The 12,564-nt window shown below is 38.0% G+C and overlaps 1 protein-coding gene across 12 annotated transcripts in view; it reads right to left on the bottom strand.

Moving 5' to 3' along the window:
• Positions 1–12,564, bottom strand: part of C1GALT1 (core 1 synthase, glycoprotein-N-acetylgalactosamine 3-beta-galactosyltransferase 1) — a 123,348-nt gene that overhangs the window by 71,850 nt on the left and 38,934 nt on the right. The gene's annotated exons all lie outside the window — the stretch shown is intronic.

The following is a 12,564-nucleotide window of genomic DNA, read 5'->3' on the forward strand; positions in this document are numbered from 1 at the left end:
CGTTGAGTGAAAGGTTCTACAATATCCAAGGTTGGGAGAAAATTATACTGCTTTATCACACTGAAAACTTTCTAGAAACATCTAATATTCTTTCTCCACGAATGTCCTATCTGCCTGTCCCAGGAGTAGGCTGATCCTTATCCATTACAAGGTTCAGAAGGCTGTAAGAGATACCTGGAAGCAGATTATTCTCAAAGAGCTTGTTCTTTCTGCATCATGCTCTTATTTCTATACTTATATGCACAAAGTATCCATTTAAGACAAGGGTGCAGGTTATCAACACTATTTAATACTGGAAGCGCTAGCCAATCCAACTGCACAAGAAGATAAAGGTACAAATATTTCAGAAGAGGTGGGAAAATCATCATTAACTGCAGATACTATGGCCATCTTTGGAAAAAATACTAAAATGCTGTCCAAAAAAACCAGTAAATTCACTTAAGGCTGCCATTTACAAAGTACGTGAAGTCAATCACTTTTTATATATACAGATAATATGCAACTTATAATGGAAGGTCACATTTCAATAGCAAACAAAAAAGCTGTAAGTAACAAAGAATAACAAAACTATAAATGTATAGGCTCTACATAAAGAAGACTATAATTCCACAAAGGATCTAAAATAAAACTTGAGTAAATGGAAAGACAAGATATGTTGTGAGATATGAAGAATCCATGATTAAGTTAGAGGATTCCTGGAAGACAGTCTAGTAGAAAGCACCAAGAATGAGTCTGTATACCCAGTGAACACTTACACTGGTAGAATCTATCTCATATAACTAGTCTGAAGCTCTCAAAGTATATTGAAAACTTCAAACTTCAAGAAAAAGTCCTAGACAGTAAGGTAAATTGTGGCTGATTTCAGTCAATTTCAGTTACTTGCTCAGCAGGAGCTACCCACCCCACCCCACCCTCACTCCCACAGGCAGGCAACTGTGCACGTGTTTGTGGAGCAGCTTATATGGAGCTGTGGGAGTTAGGGTGGGCAATAAGGACCCCGACCTCCAAATATCAGGAATGGGTGTTCTGACTGTTGACTGCTACTTCTGATCACGAAGATATAGGTGCAGGGGCTGGCAGCCATTGTGGTTGTACCTCCATCCACTGATGCAAGCCCCTCCCCCTCTAGCTGAGGTAACTTCCAGGGGACTTAAAGACTGGTGCTTTCCCCAACCCTCTTCATTTTCGTCCTTTTCCTTTTTTTAGGAGCCAGACATTAAGGACTGAGGCATTCAGAAGAAACTGCATATATGAGGGAAAATAGAAATTCACCATAGTAGTCCCCCTTTATCCACAGGGAATATGTTCCCAGAACCCCAGTGGATGCCTGAAACCGCAGATAGTACTGAACCTTACACATACTATGTTTTTTCCTAAATATACACACCTATGAGAAAGTCCAATTTGTAAATTTGGCACAATAAGGTATTAACAAATAATAAAAAAAAATTATGACAATATGCCAGCATCACTATTCTTGTGCCCTGGGGTCATTACGTAAAATAAAGGTTAACTTTATTGAACCTTTATTTTAACTTTATTGAACATTAACTTTATTGAACTGAACACAAGCACTGCAATACCACGAGCATCAACCTAATAATCAAGACAGTTGCTAAGTGATTATTGGGTGAGTAACATATACAATGTGCATATGATGGACAAAGGGATTAATTCATGTCCCAAGCAGGTTGGAACAAGATTTCATCATGCTACTCAGAACAGCACGTAATTTAAAACTTATGAACTGTTTATTTCTGAAGTTTTCCATTTAATATTTTTGGACCACTGTTGACCATAACTAAAACTTCAGAAAGTAGAACCAGGGATAAAGAGGGACTATTGTATTACATATCCAGCTTAAGGCAAAGGCACAGAAAAGACCTGAAAATACCTTAATTTTACAAAATCTCAGACTGATCTTTGGCAAAGAGACTGCAACAACTAAGAAAAGAAAGCAAACCCTGGGGAAGGGATACCACCTGATTTCCAGAATTACCACATTAAATTAAATTTAAGCACCCAGTTTTCAATAAAAAAGTCACAAGGTATACAAAGAAACAGAAAAATATGGCCCACTAAAAGAAAGAAAATAAACTAACAAATTGTCCCTGAGAAAGACCTGATGGTAGATCTGTTAAACAAACACTATAAAACAACTTTCTGAAAAATGCTCAAAGAACTAAAGGAAAATGTGGACCAAGTTAAGAAAATGATGTATGAACAAAATGGAAATATGAATAAAGACATGGAAAATCTGAGCCAGGCACAGTGTGCACAACTACAGTCCCAGCTACTCAGGAAGCTGAGATGGGAGGATTGCTTGAGCCCAGGAGTTTAAGTCTAGCTTGGGCAACAGATTGAGACCTCAAACAAATAAATAAATAAATAAATAAAAGCAATAGAGTAAGAGAAACACAGAGAATGAAAACCTAAAAGGATACACACAAAAAATTCTGAAGCTGAAAAGTACAATAAATGAAATTAAAAATCCACTAGAGAGACTGAAAGGCAGATCTGGACAGGAAGAAAAAAAGAATCAGTGAACTTGAAGAGAGAACAATTGAAATTATTGAGTCTTAGGAAAAGAAAAAGACTAAAGAAATGTGAAGGTCCTAAGGGACTTGTGACACCATCAAGTAGGCCTACATACACACTGTCATAGTACCAAGTAATGAAGGGAGAAAAAAATGTTTGAAGAAACAATGGTTGAAAATCCCAATTTTAATAAAAGGCATGAATATAAACATCTAAGAAGCTGAAAAAGACTTCAAGTAGAATGACTTCAAGGAGACTCACAGCAAAACATATTATAATGAAACCACTAAAAGGCAAAGAGAAAATCCTGAAAGTTGAAAGAACTAACTAATCACACATAAGCAGTCCTCAATAAAATTATCAGATTTCTCATCAGACACTTTGGAGGACAGAAGGCATAGGCCAATATAATTAAGATAATTGAAAACAAACAAACAAAAATGTCAACCATGAATCCTACAACCACAAAAACCATCCTTTATAATAAAAGCTGAGACATTCTTTTTTTTTTTTTGAGACGGAGTTTCGCTCTTGTTGCCCAGGCTGGAGTGCAATGGCGCGATCTTGGCTCATCGCAACCTCCGCCTCCTGGTTTCAAGTGATTCTCCTGCCTCAGCCTCCCGAGTAGCTGGGATTACAGGAGTGCGCCACTACACCCAGCTAATTTTTTTGTATTTTTAGCAGAGACGGGGTTTTTCCATGTTGGTCAGGCTGGTCTTGACTCCTGACTTCAGGTGATTCGCCTGCCTCAGCCTCTCAAGACATTCTTAAATAAAACATTCTCAAGTAAAAAGCTGAGTTTATTACCAAAAGACTTGCTCTGTAGAGCAAAATTCTCCAGGTTGAAACAAAAGAATACTAGATAACTTGTAGCTATATGAAAAAATAAAAATTGCAGTGACAGTAAATACATAGGCAATTATAAATTCTAGTATCATTGTAACTTTGGTTTGGAACTCCACATTTTGTTTTTTACATAACTTGAGACTAACACATTAAAAAATTAGTTTATATTTTTTGACACACAATGTATAAAGATATAATTCTGCAACATCAACTAGTAGTGGGGATGGAATTGTAAAGAAGCATAATTTTTTTTATGTTACCGAAATTAAGCTGGTATAAATATTGTGATTTTTAAATATTAAGTGTAATCATCATAGTAACCAAAGAAAATAGCTTATAGAATACACACCAAAAGAAATGAGACAGTAATGCAGGAAATGAAGGACAAAATAGCTATAAAGCACATAGAAAAAAATGGCAAAATGACAGAAGTTCCTCCTTATGATTTTAAATGTAAATGGTTAAACTCTAATCAAAAGGCAGAGATTGGCAGAATGGATAAACATCATCCAACTACATGCTGTCTACTAAAGACTCACTTTAGGCCCAAAGACACAAACAGGGTGCAAGTGAAGGCATGGAAAAAAGGTATTTCATTCATACAAGAACAAAGAGAACAGAAGTGCCATACTAATATCAGACAAAATGGACTTTAAATCAAAAGAGGTTACAAAAGACAAGAAGGACACTATATATTAATAAAAGATTCAATACAGCAAAAGATACAACAATTATAGTTGACCCTTGAACAACGTGGGTCTGAACTGTATAGGTCCATCTATATGTGCATCTTCTTCTACCTCTGCCACCCAGAAGACATCAAGACCAATCCTTCCTTTTCCTCAACCCAGTGTGAAGATGACAAGAATGAAGGCGTTCATGATTATCTACTTCCACTTAATGAACTGTAAATAAATTTTCTCTCCTTTATAATTTTCTTAATACATTATTTTCTGTAGTTTATCATAAGAACACAGTAAATAATACATATATAAAATGTGTTAATCAACTGCTTACATTATCAGTAAGACTTCCAACAGTAGTCTATTAGTAAACTTTAGAAAAGTCAAAAGTTACATGCAGATTTCTGTGTGGGGGATAGCAACCCTAACCCGTGTTGTTCAGGGGTCAGCTATATAAACACTTACGTACCTAATAACAGACCACTGAGATATATGAACCAAAGGTGAAAAAAATGAAAGGAGAAATAGTTCTATAATAGTTGGGAGACTTCAGTACCCCACTCTCAATAATTAACAGAACCACACAGAATGGAGAACTTGAACAACACAATAAACCAACTTGGTCTAACTGACATAGACTGAACATTCTGCCTAACAGTAACCAAATACATATTGTTCTCAAGTACACAGGGTATATTTCCCAGGATAGACCATGTTAGGCCACAAATAAAGTCTTAATAGATTTTAAAAGACAGATAGCATACAAAGTATCTTCTCTGAGCACAATACAATGAAGTTAGAAATCAATAAAAGAAGGAAAATGGAAAATTCACAAATGTGTGGAAATCAAACAACCAATGGGGCAAAGAACCAATCACAAGGGTAATTAGAAAATACTTAGAGACAAATGAAAAACACAACATAAGAAAATTTATGGGACACAAAGCAGTGCTAAGGGAGACATTTATAGTTATTAACACTTACATGAAACAAAAAGAAAGTTCTCAATTCAAGAACCTATTTTTACAACTTCAAAAACTAGAAAAATAACAAACTAAACCCAACACTAGCAGAAGAAATAAAACAATAACGAAAAGAACAGAGATAAACAAAATGGAAAACAGGAAAGCAACATGGAAAAATCAATGAAACTAAAAGTTGGTTCTTCAAAAAGGAACAAAACTGATAAATCTCTAGCTAGACTAAGAAAAAAAGAAAAGACTCAAATTACTGAAATCAGAAATGAAAGTAGGGCATTGCTAATAGTTTCACAGAAATACAAAGGATGATAAGAGGATACTATGAACAACTGAATGTCAACAACTACATAACCTAGATGAGGAAAAACTGTTAGAAACACAAAACTTACTGAAACAGAATAACAAACAGAAAATCTGAAAATCCTATATCAGTAAGGAGATTGAATGAGTAATCAAAAACCTCCCAACAAAGAAAAGCCCTGGACATGATGGCTTCACTGGTGAATTCTGCTCAACATCTGAAAAGGAACTAAAACCAAGCCTTCTCAAACTTTTCCAACAACAACAACAAAAAAAAACCAGAAGAGGAGGGAACACTTGCGGACTTATTCTGTGAGGCCAGCATTACCCTGATACCAAAGCCAGACAAAGACACACAAGAAAACCACAAACCAACAAAGGATAGTAGAAACCAAGAAGGGGAAGGGAGGCATAGCGAGAGATGTGTTAAAGGATGCAAAATTACAGCTAATGATAATAGTTAGAGAAATGTTATTGTATTCTATAGTACTGTAGGATGACTATAATTAACAATAATAATATAGTTTCAAACAGCTAGGAGGAGGATACTGATACAAAGAAGTGTTTGAGATTGTGGATATGTTAATTACCCTGATACATTATATGTACTGTAACATCACTGTGTACTCCATAAATATGTACAATGACTGTGTCAATTAAAATTGTTTTTAGAAAAAGAGAGCAACCTAAAAAGAGAAAAAAAAACTATAAACCAATATCCATTATTAACAGTGATATAAAAATTCTCAACAAAATACTAGCAAACTGAATTCAGCAGCATATTAAAAGATTATACATCATGACCAAGTGGGATTTATCCTGGAATGCAAGGATGGTTGTACATATGGAAATCAATCAAGGCAATACACCTCATTAACAGAATTAAGGAGAAAAAAAACCCTACATGGTCATCTCAATTGAGGCAGAAAAAGTATCTGACAAAATTCAATATCCTTTCATGATTTAATAAACACTCAACAAACTAGGAAATGAAGCAAACTACTTCAACATAATAAAAGCCATATATGAGAAACCCACAGTGAACATCATACACAATGGTAAAGGACTAAAAGCTTTTCCTCTAAGATCAAATGGTAAAGGACTCAAAGCTTTTCCTTTAAGATCTGCAACAAGTCAAGAATTCCTGATTTCATCACTTCTATTCAACATAGTACTGGAAGTTCTACCCAGAGCAATTAGGAAAGAAAAAGAAAGAAAAGACAACCAAACTGGAAAGAAAAAGTAAAATTATCTTCTTACAGATATGATTTTATATGCAGGGAACCCTAAAGATTCAAAAAAAAAAAAAAAAAAAACCTTAGAACTAATAAATTAATTTAGCAAATAAGCAGATACAAAGTCAACACAAAAATGAGTTACATTTTTACACACTAACTAGAACATTTCTTGAAGTAATAATTCCATTTACAATAGCATAAAAAAGAAACCTTAGGAATTAACCAAGACAGTGAAAGATCTGTACAACAAAAACTACAAAACACTGCTTTAAGAAATTAAAGAATACATAAATAATTAGAAAGACATTACATGTTCATCAGTTAGAAAACTTAATATTGTTAAGATGTCAATACTATCCAAAGTGACCTACAGATTCAATGCAGTTCCTACTGAAATCCCAACAATGTTTTCTGCAGAAAGAGAAAAATCCATTCTAAAATTCATATGGAATATTAAGGGACCCCGAATAGCCAAAACAGTTTTGAAAAAGAGGTACAAAGCTAGAAAACTCATACTTACTGATTTCAAGACTTACTACAAAGCTACATTAATAAAAATAGTGCAGTACTGGCATGAAAACAGACATACAGAAAATGAAATAAAGAATTCAGAGGAAAAAAAGGCATCTCACTTTATGGTCAAAGGATTTTTGGGAAGGGAGCCAAGACCATTCAATGGGAAAAGGACAGGTTTTTAACAAATGTTGCTAGGAAAACTGGATATCCACATGCAAAAGAATGAAGTTGGACTTTTACGCAACACAATATATGAAAACTAACTCAAAATGGGAAAATAATGGCAGATAGGGCACATAACTAACTTGGAGCTCCCACTCAGACACACCGAGTAGTGTGTGGAGACTCACACCATGAACTTTTGCTCCAAGAACTACTACCACAGGAACATACCAGGAAAGCCGACAGAATCCATAGACCTTTCAAAGGAAGCAGTTTACAGCTGCTGGTCCCCTGAGACAGCCAAAAAACTGTGAGTGCCCAATGTGTGAAAGGGAATGTCTGCCCCTGAATACACATCCTCACTGGGGATCCCGAAGGGCCAATTCACCAGAGAAGGATGTGACCTCACCTGGAGCTGAGATTAATTTAGAGAGCTGTGAGAAATATAGGGATAAAGGAAGAAGCAGAAGAGCCCTGTGGGCACTCTCTGTCACCAGGGAAGCCATTCCTGACTTTGTCTCACAGAGGCCCTTGGGGAGGGCTGCCAGTGGAATTGGGGAAAGACCACAAGGAGAAGGAAACTTCCAGGTGAACTGTGTAACAATTTCAAACAAACATGAAGTTTCCTGGACAGAATCGGGGGAGGAGGCAAACAGGCAGTGCAGAAAGCAGCAAAGAAACTATGGCAGGTAGGGAAGCGTGACACCTGAAAGCCCTGCTTACTTTCTCGGGGTGGAGGGGAGGCTTATAGCCTGGGGCAGCTTCTCAATCCTGCTTAGCAGCTGCCTGGAAATTAACTCAGTGCTGCTGGAACGGGCACCTTGGGAGTGGGAATGGCCTTTCCTGCTTTGTGGGAGCTGGGTGAGGCCTGTTACTGCCAGCTTTCCCCCACTCCCCTGGTGAGCTGTATGATCAAAAGGCAGCATAAACTTCTGCAGACTTAAACATCTATGTCTGACAGCTTTCATGAGGGCAGTGGTTCTCCCAGCACGGAGTTTGAGATCTGAGAACGGACAGACTGCCTCCTCAAGTGGGGTCCTGACCCCCAAGTAGCCTAACTGGGAGACACCTCCCAGTAGGGGCCGACTGACACCTCATACAGCTGGGTGCCCCTCTTGAGACGAAGCTTCCAGAGGAAGGATCGGGTAGCAATATCTCCCGTTCTGCAATATTTGCTGTTGTGCAGCCTCCACTGGTGATACCCAGGCTAACAGGGTCTGGAGTGGACCTCCAGCAAACTACAACACACCTGCAGCTGAGCGTCCTGACTATTAGAAGGAAAACTAACAAATAGAAAGGACATCCACAACAAAACCCCATCTGTACGTCACCATCATCAAGGCCAAAGGTAGATAAAACCACAAAGATGGGGAGAAACCAGAGCAGAAAAGCTGAAAATTCTAAAAATCAGAGCGCCTCTTCTCCTCCAAAGGAACGCAGCTCCTCGCCAGCAACGGAACAAAGCTGGACGGAGAATGAATTTGATGAGTTGAGAGAAGAAGGCTTCAGACAATCGGTAGTAACAAATTCTCCGAGCTAAAGGAGGATGCTCGAACGCATCACAAAGAAACTAAAAACCTTGAAAAAAGATTAGATGAATGGCTGACTAGAATAAACAGCGTAGAGAAGTCCTTAAATGACCTGATGGAGCTGAAAACCATGGCACAAGAACTACGTGATGCATGCACAAGCTTCAGTAGCCGAACTGATCACGTGGAAGAAAGGGTATCAGTGACTGAAGATCAAATGAATGAAATGAAGTGAGAAGAGAAATTTAGAGAAAGAAGAGTAAAAAGAAACGAACAAAGCCTCCAAGAAATATGGGACTATGTGAAAAGACTAAATCTACGTCTGACTGGTGTACTTGAAAGTGACAGGGACAACGGAACCAAGTTGGAAAACACTCTTCAGGATATAATCCAGGAGAACTTCCCCAGTCTAGCAAGGCAGGCCAACATTCAAATTCTGGTAATACAGAGAATGCCACAAAGATGCTCTTCGAGAAGAGCAACCCCAAGACACATAATTGTCAGATTCACTAAGGCTGAAACAAAGGAAAAGATGTTAAAGACAGCCAGAGAGAAAGGTCAGGTTACCCACAAAGGGAAGCCCATCAGACTAATGGCGGATCTCTCTGCAGAAACTCTACAAGCCAGAAGAGAGTGAAAGCCAATACTCAACATTCTTTTTTTTTTTTTTGAGACGGAGTCTCGCTCTGTTGCCCAGGCTGGAGTGCAGTGGCGCGATCTCGGCTCACTGCAAGCTCCGGCTCCCGGGTTCACGCCATTCTCCTGCCTCAGCCTCCCGAGTAGCTGGGACTACAGGCGCCCGCCAACACGCCCGGCTAATTTTTTTTTGTATTTTTAGTAGAGACGGGGTTTCACTGTGTTAGCCAGGATGGTCTCGATCTCCTGACCTCGTGATCCGCCCGCCTCGGCCTCCCAAAGTGCTGGGATTACAGGCTTGAGCCACCGCGCCTGGCCTCAACATTCTTAAGGAAAAGAATTTTCAACCCAGAATTTCATATCCAGCCAAACTAAGCTTCATAAGTGAAGAAGAAATAAAATCCTTTACAGACAAACAAATGCTGAGAGATTTTGTCACCACCAGGCCTGTCTTACAAGAGCTCCTGAAGGCAGCACTAAACATGGAAAGGAACAACCAGTATGAGCCACTGCAAAAACATGACAAACTGTAAAGACCATCGAAGATAGGAAGAAACTGCATCAACTAACGAGCAAAATAACCAGCTAACATCATAATGACATGATCAAATACACACATAACAATATTAACTTTAAATGTAAATGGGCTAAATGCTCCAATTAAAAGGCACAGACTGGCAAATTGGATAAAGAGTCAAGACACATCAGTGTGCTGTATTCAGGAGACCCATCTCACGTGCAGACACACACAAGCTCAAAATGAAGAGATGGAGGAAGATCTAACAAGCAAATGGAAAACAAATAAAAAGCAGGGGTTGCAATCCTAGTCTCTGATAAAACAGATTTTAAATCAACAAAGATCAAAAGAGACAAAGAAGGCCATTACACAATGGTAAAGGGATCAATTCAACAAAAAGAGCTAACTATTCTAAGTATATATGCACCCAATACAAGAGCACCCAGATTCACAAAGCAAGTCCTTAAAGACCTACAAAGAGACTTAGACTCCCACACAATAATAATGGGAGACATTAACATTCCACTGTCAACATTAGACAGATCAACGAGACAGAAAGTTAACAAGGATATCCAGGAATTGAACTCAGCTCTGCACCAAGTGGACCTAATAGACATCTACAGAACTCTCCATCCCAAATCAACAGAATATACATTCTTCTCAGCACCACATCACACTTACTCCAAAACTGACCACACAGTTGGAAGTAAAGCACTCCTCAGCAAATGTAAAAGAACAGAAATTATAACAAACTGTCTCTCAGACCACAGTGCAATCAAACTAGAGCTCAGGATTAAGAAACTCACTCAAAACCGCTCAACTACATGGAAACTGAACAACCTGCCCCTGAATGACTATTGGGTACATAACAACACGAAGGCAGAAATAAAGATGTTCTTTGAAACCAATAAGAACAAAGACACAACATACCAGAATCTATGGGACATATTTAAAGTAGTGTGTAGATGGAAATTTATAGCACTAAATGCCCACAAGAGAAAGCAGGAAAGATCTAAAATTGACACCCTAACATCACAATTAAAAGAACTAAAGAAGCAAGAGCAAACACATTCAGAAGCTAGCAGAAGGCAAGAAATAACTAAGGTCAGAGCAGAACTGAAGGAGATAGAGACACAAAAAAACCTTCAAAAAAATCAATGAATCCAGGAGCTGGTTTTTTGAAATGATCAACAAAATGGATAGACTGCTAGCAAGACTAATAGAGAAGAAATGAGAGAAGAATCAAATAGACGCAATAAAAAATGATAAAGGGGATATCACCACGATCCCACAGAAATACAAACTACCATCAGAGAATACTATAAACACCTCTACGCAAATAAACTAGAAAATCTAGAAGAAATGGATAAATTCCTGGACACATACACCCTCCCAAGACTAAAGCAGGAAGAAGGTGAATCCCTGAATAGACCAATAACAGGCTCTGAAATTGAGGCAATAATTAATAGCCTATCAACCAAAAAAAGTCCAGGACAAGATGGATTCACAGCCAAATTCTACCAGAGGTACAAAGAGGAGCTGTTACCATTCCTTCTGAAACTATTTCAATCAATAGAAAACGAGGGAATCCTCCCTAACTCATTTTATGAGGCCAGCATCATCCTGATACCAAAGCCTGGCAGAGACACAATAAAAAAAAGAGAATTTTAGACCAATATCCCTGATGTACATCAATGTAAAAATTCTCAATAAAATACTGGCAAACTGGATCCAGCAGCACATCAAAAAGCTTATCCACCACAATCAAGTTGGCTTCATTCCTGGGATGCAAGGCTGGTTCAACATATGCAAATCAATAAACGTAATCCATCATATAAACAGAACCAAAGACAAAAACCACATGATTATCTCAACAGATGCAGAAAAGACCTTTGACAAAATTCAACAGCCCTTCACGCTAAAAACTCTCAATAAACTAGGTATTGATGGGACGTATCTCAAAATAATAAGAGCTATTTATGACAAACCCACAGCCAATATCATACTGAATGGGCAAAAACTGGAAGCATTCCCTTTGAAAACTGGCACAAGACAGGGATGCCCTCTCTCACCCTCCTATTCAACATAGTGTTGGAAGTTCTGGCCAGGACAATCAGGCAAGAGAAAGAAACAAAGAATATTCAATTAGGAAAAGAGAAAGTCAAATTGTCCCTGTTTGCAAATGACATGATTGTATATTTACAAAACCCCATCGTCTCAGCCCAATATCTCCTTAAGCTGATAAGCAACTTCAGCAAAGACTCAGGATACAAAATCAATGTGCAAAAATCACAAGCATTCCTATACACCAATAACAGACAAACAGAGAGCCAAATCATGAGTGAACTCCCATTCACAATTGCTTCAAAGAGAATAAAATACCTAGGAATCCAACTTACAAGGGATGTGAAGGACCTCTTCAAGGAGAACTACAAACCACTGCTCAACAAAATAAAAGAGGACACAAACAAATGGAAAAACATTCCATGCTCATGGATAGGAGGAATCAATATCGTGAAAATGGCGATACTGCCCAAGGTAATTTATAGATTCAATGCCATCCCCATCAAGCTACCAATGACTTTCTTCACAGAATTGGAAAAAACTACTTTAAAGTTC

Source organism: Symphalangus syndactylus, chromosome 3, assembly GCF_028878055.3.
Source record: "Symphalangus syndactylus isolate Jambi chromosome 3, NHGRI_mSymSyn1-v2.1_pri, whole genome shotgun sequence".
In the NCBI taxonomy this organism is placed as follows: Eukaryota; Metazoa; Chordata; class Mammalia; order Primates; family Hylobatidae; genus Symphalangus; species Symphalangus syndactylus.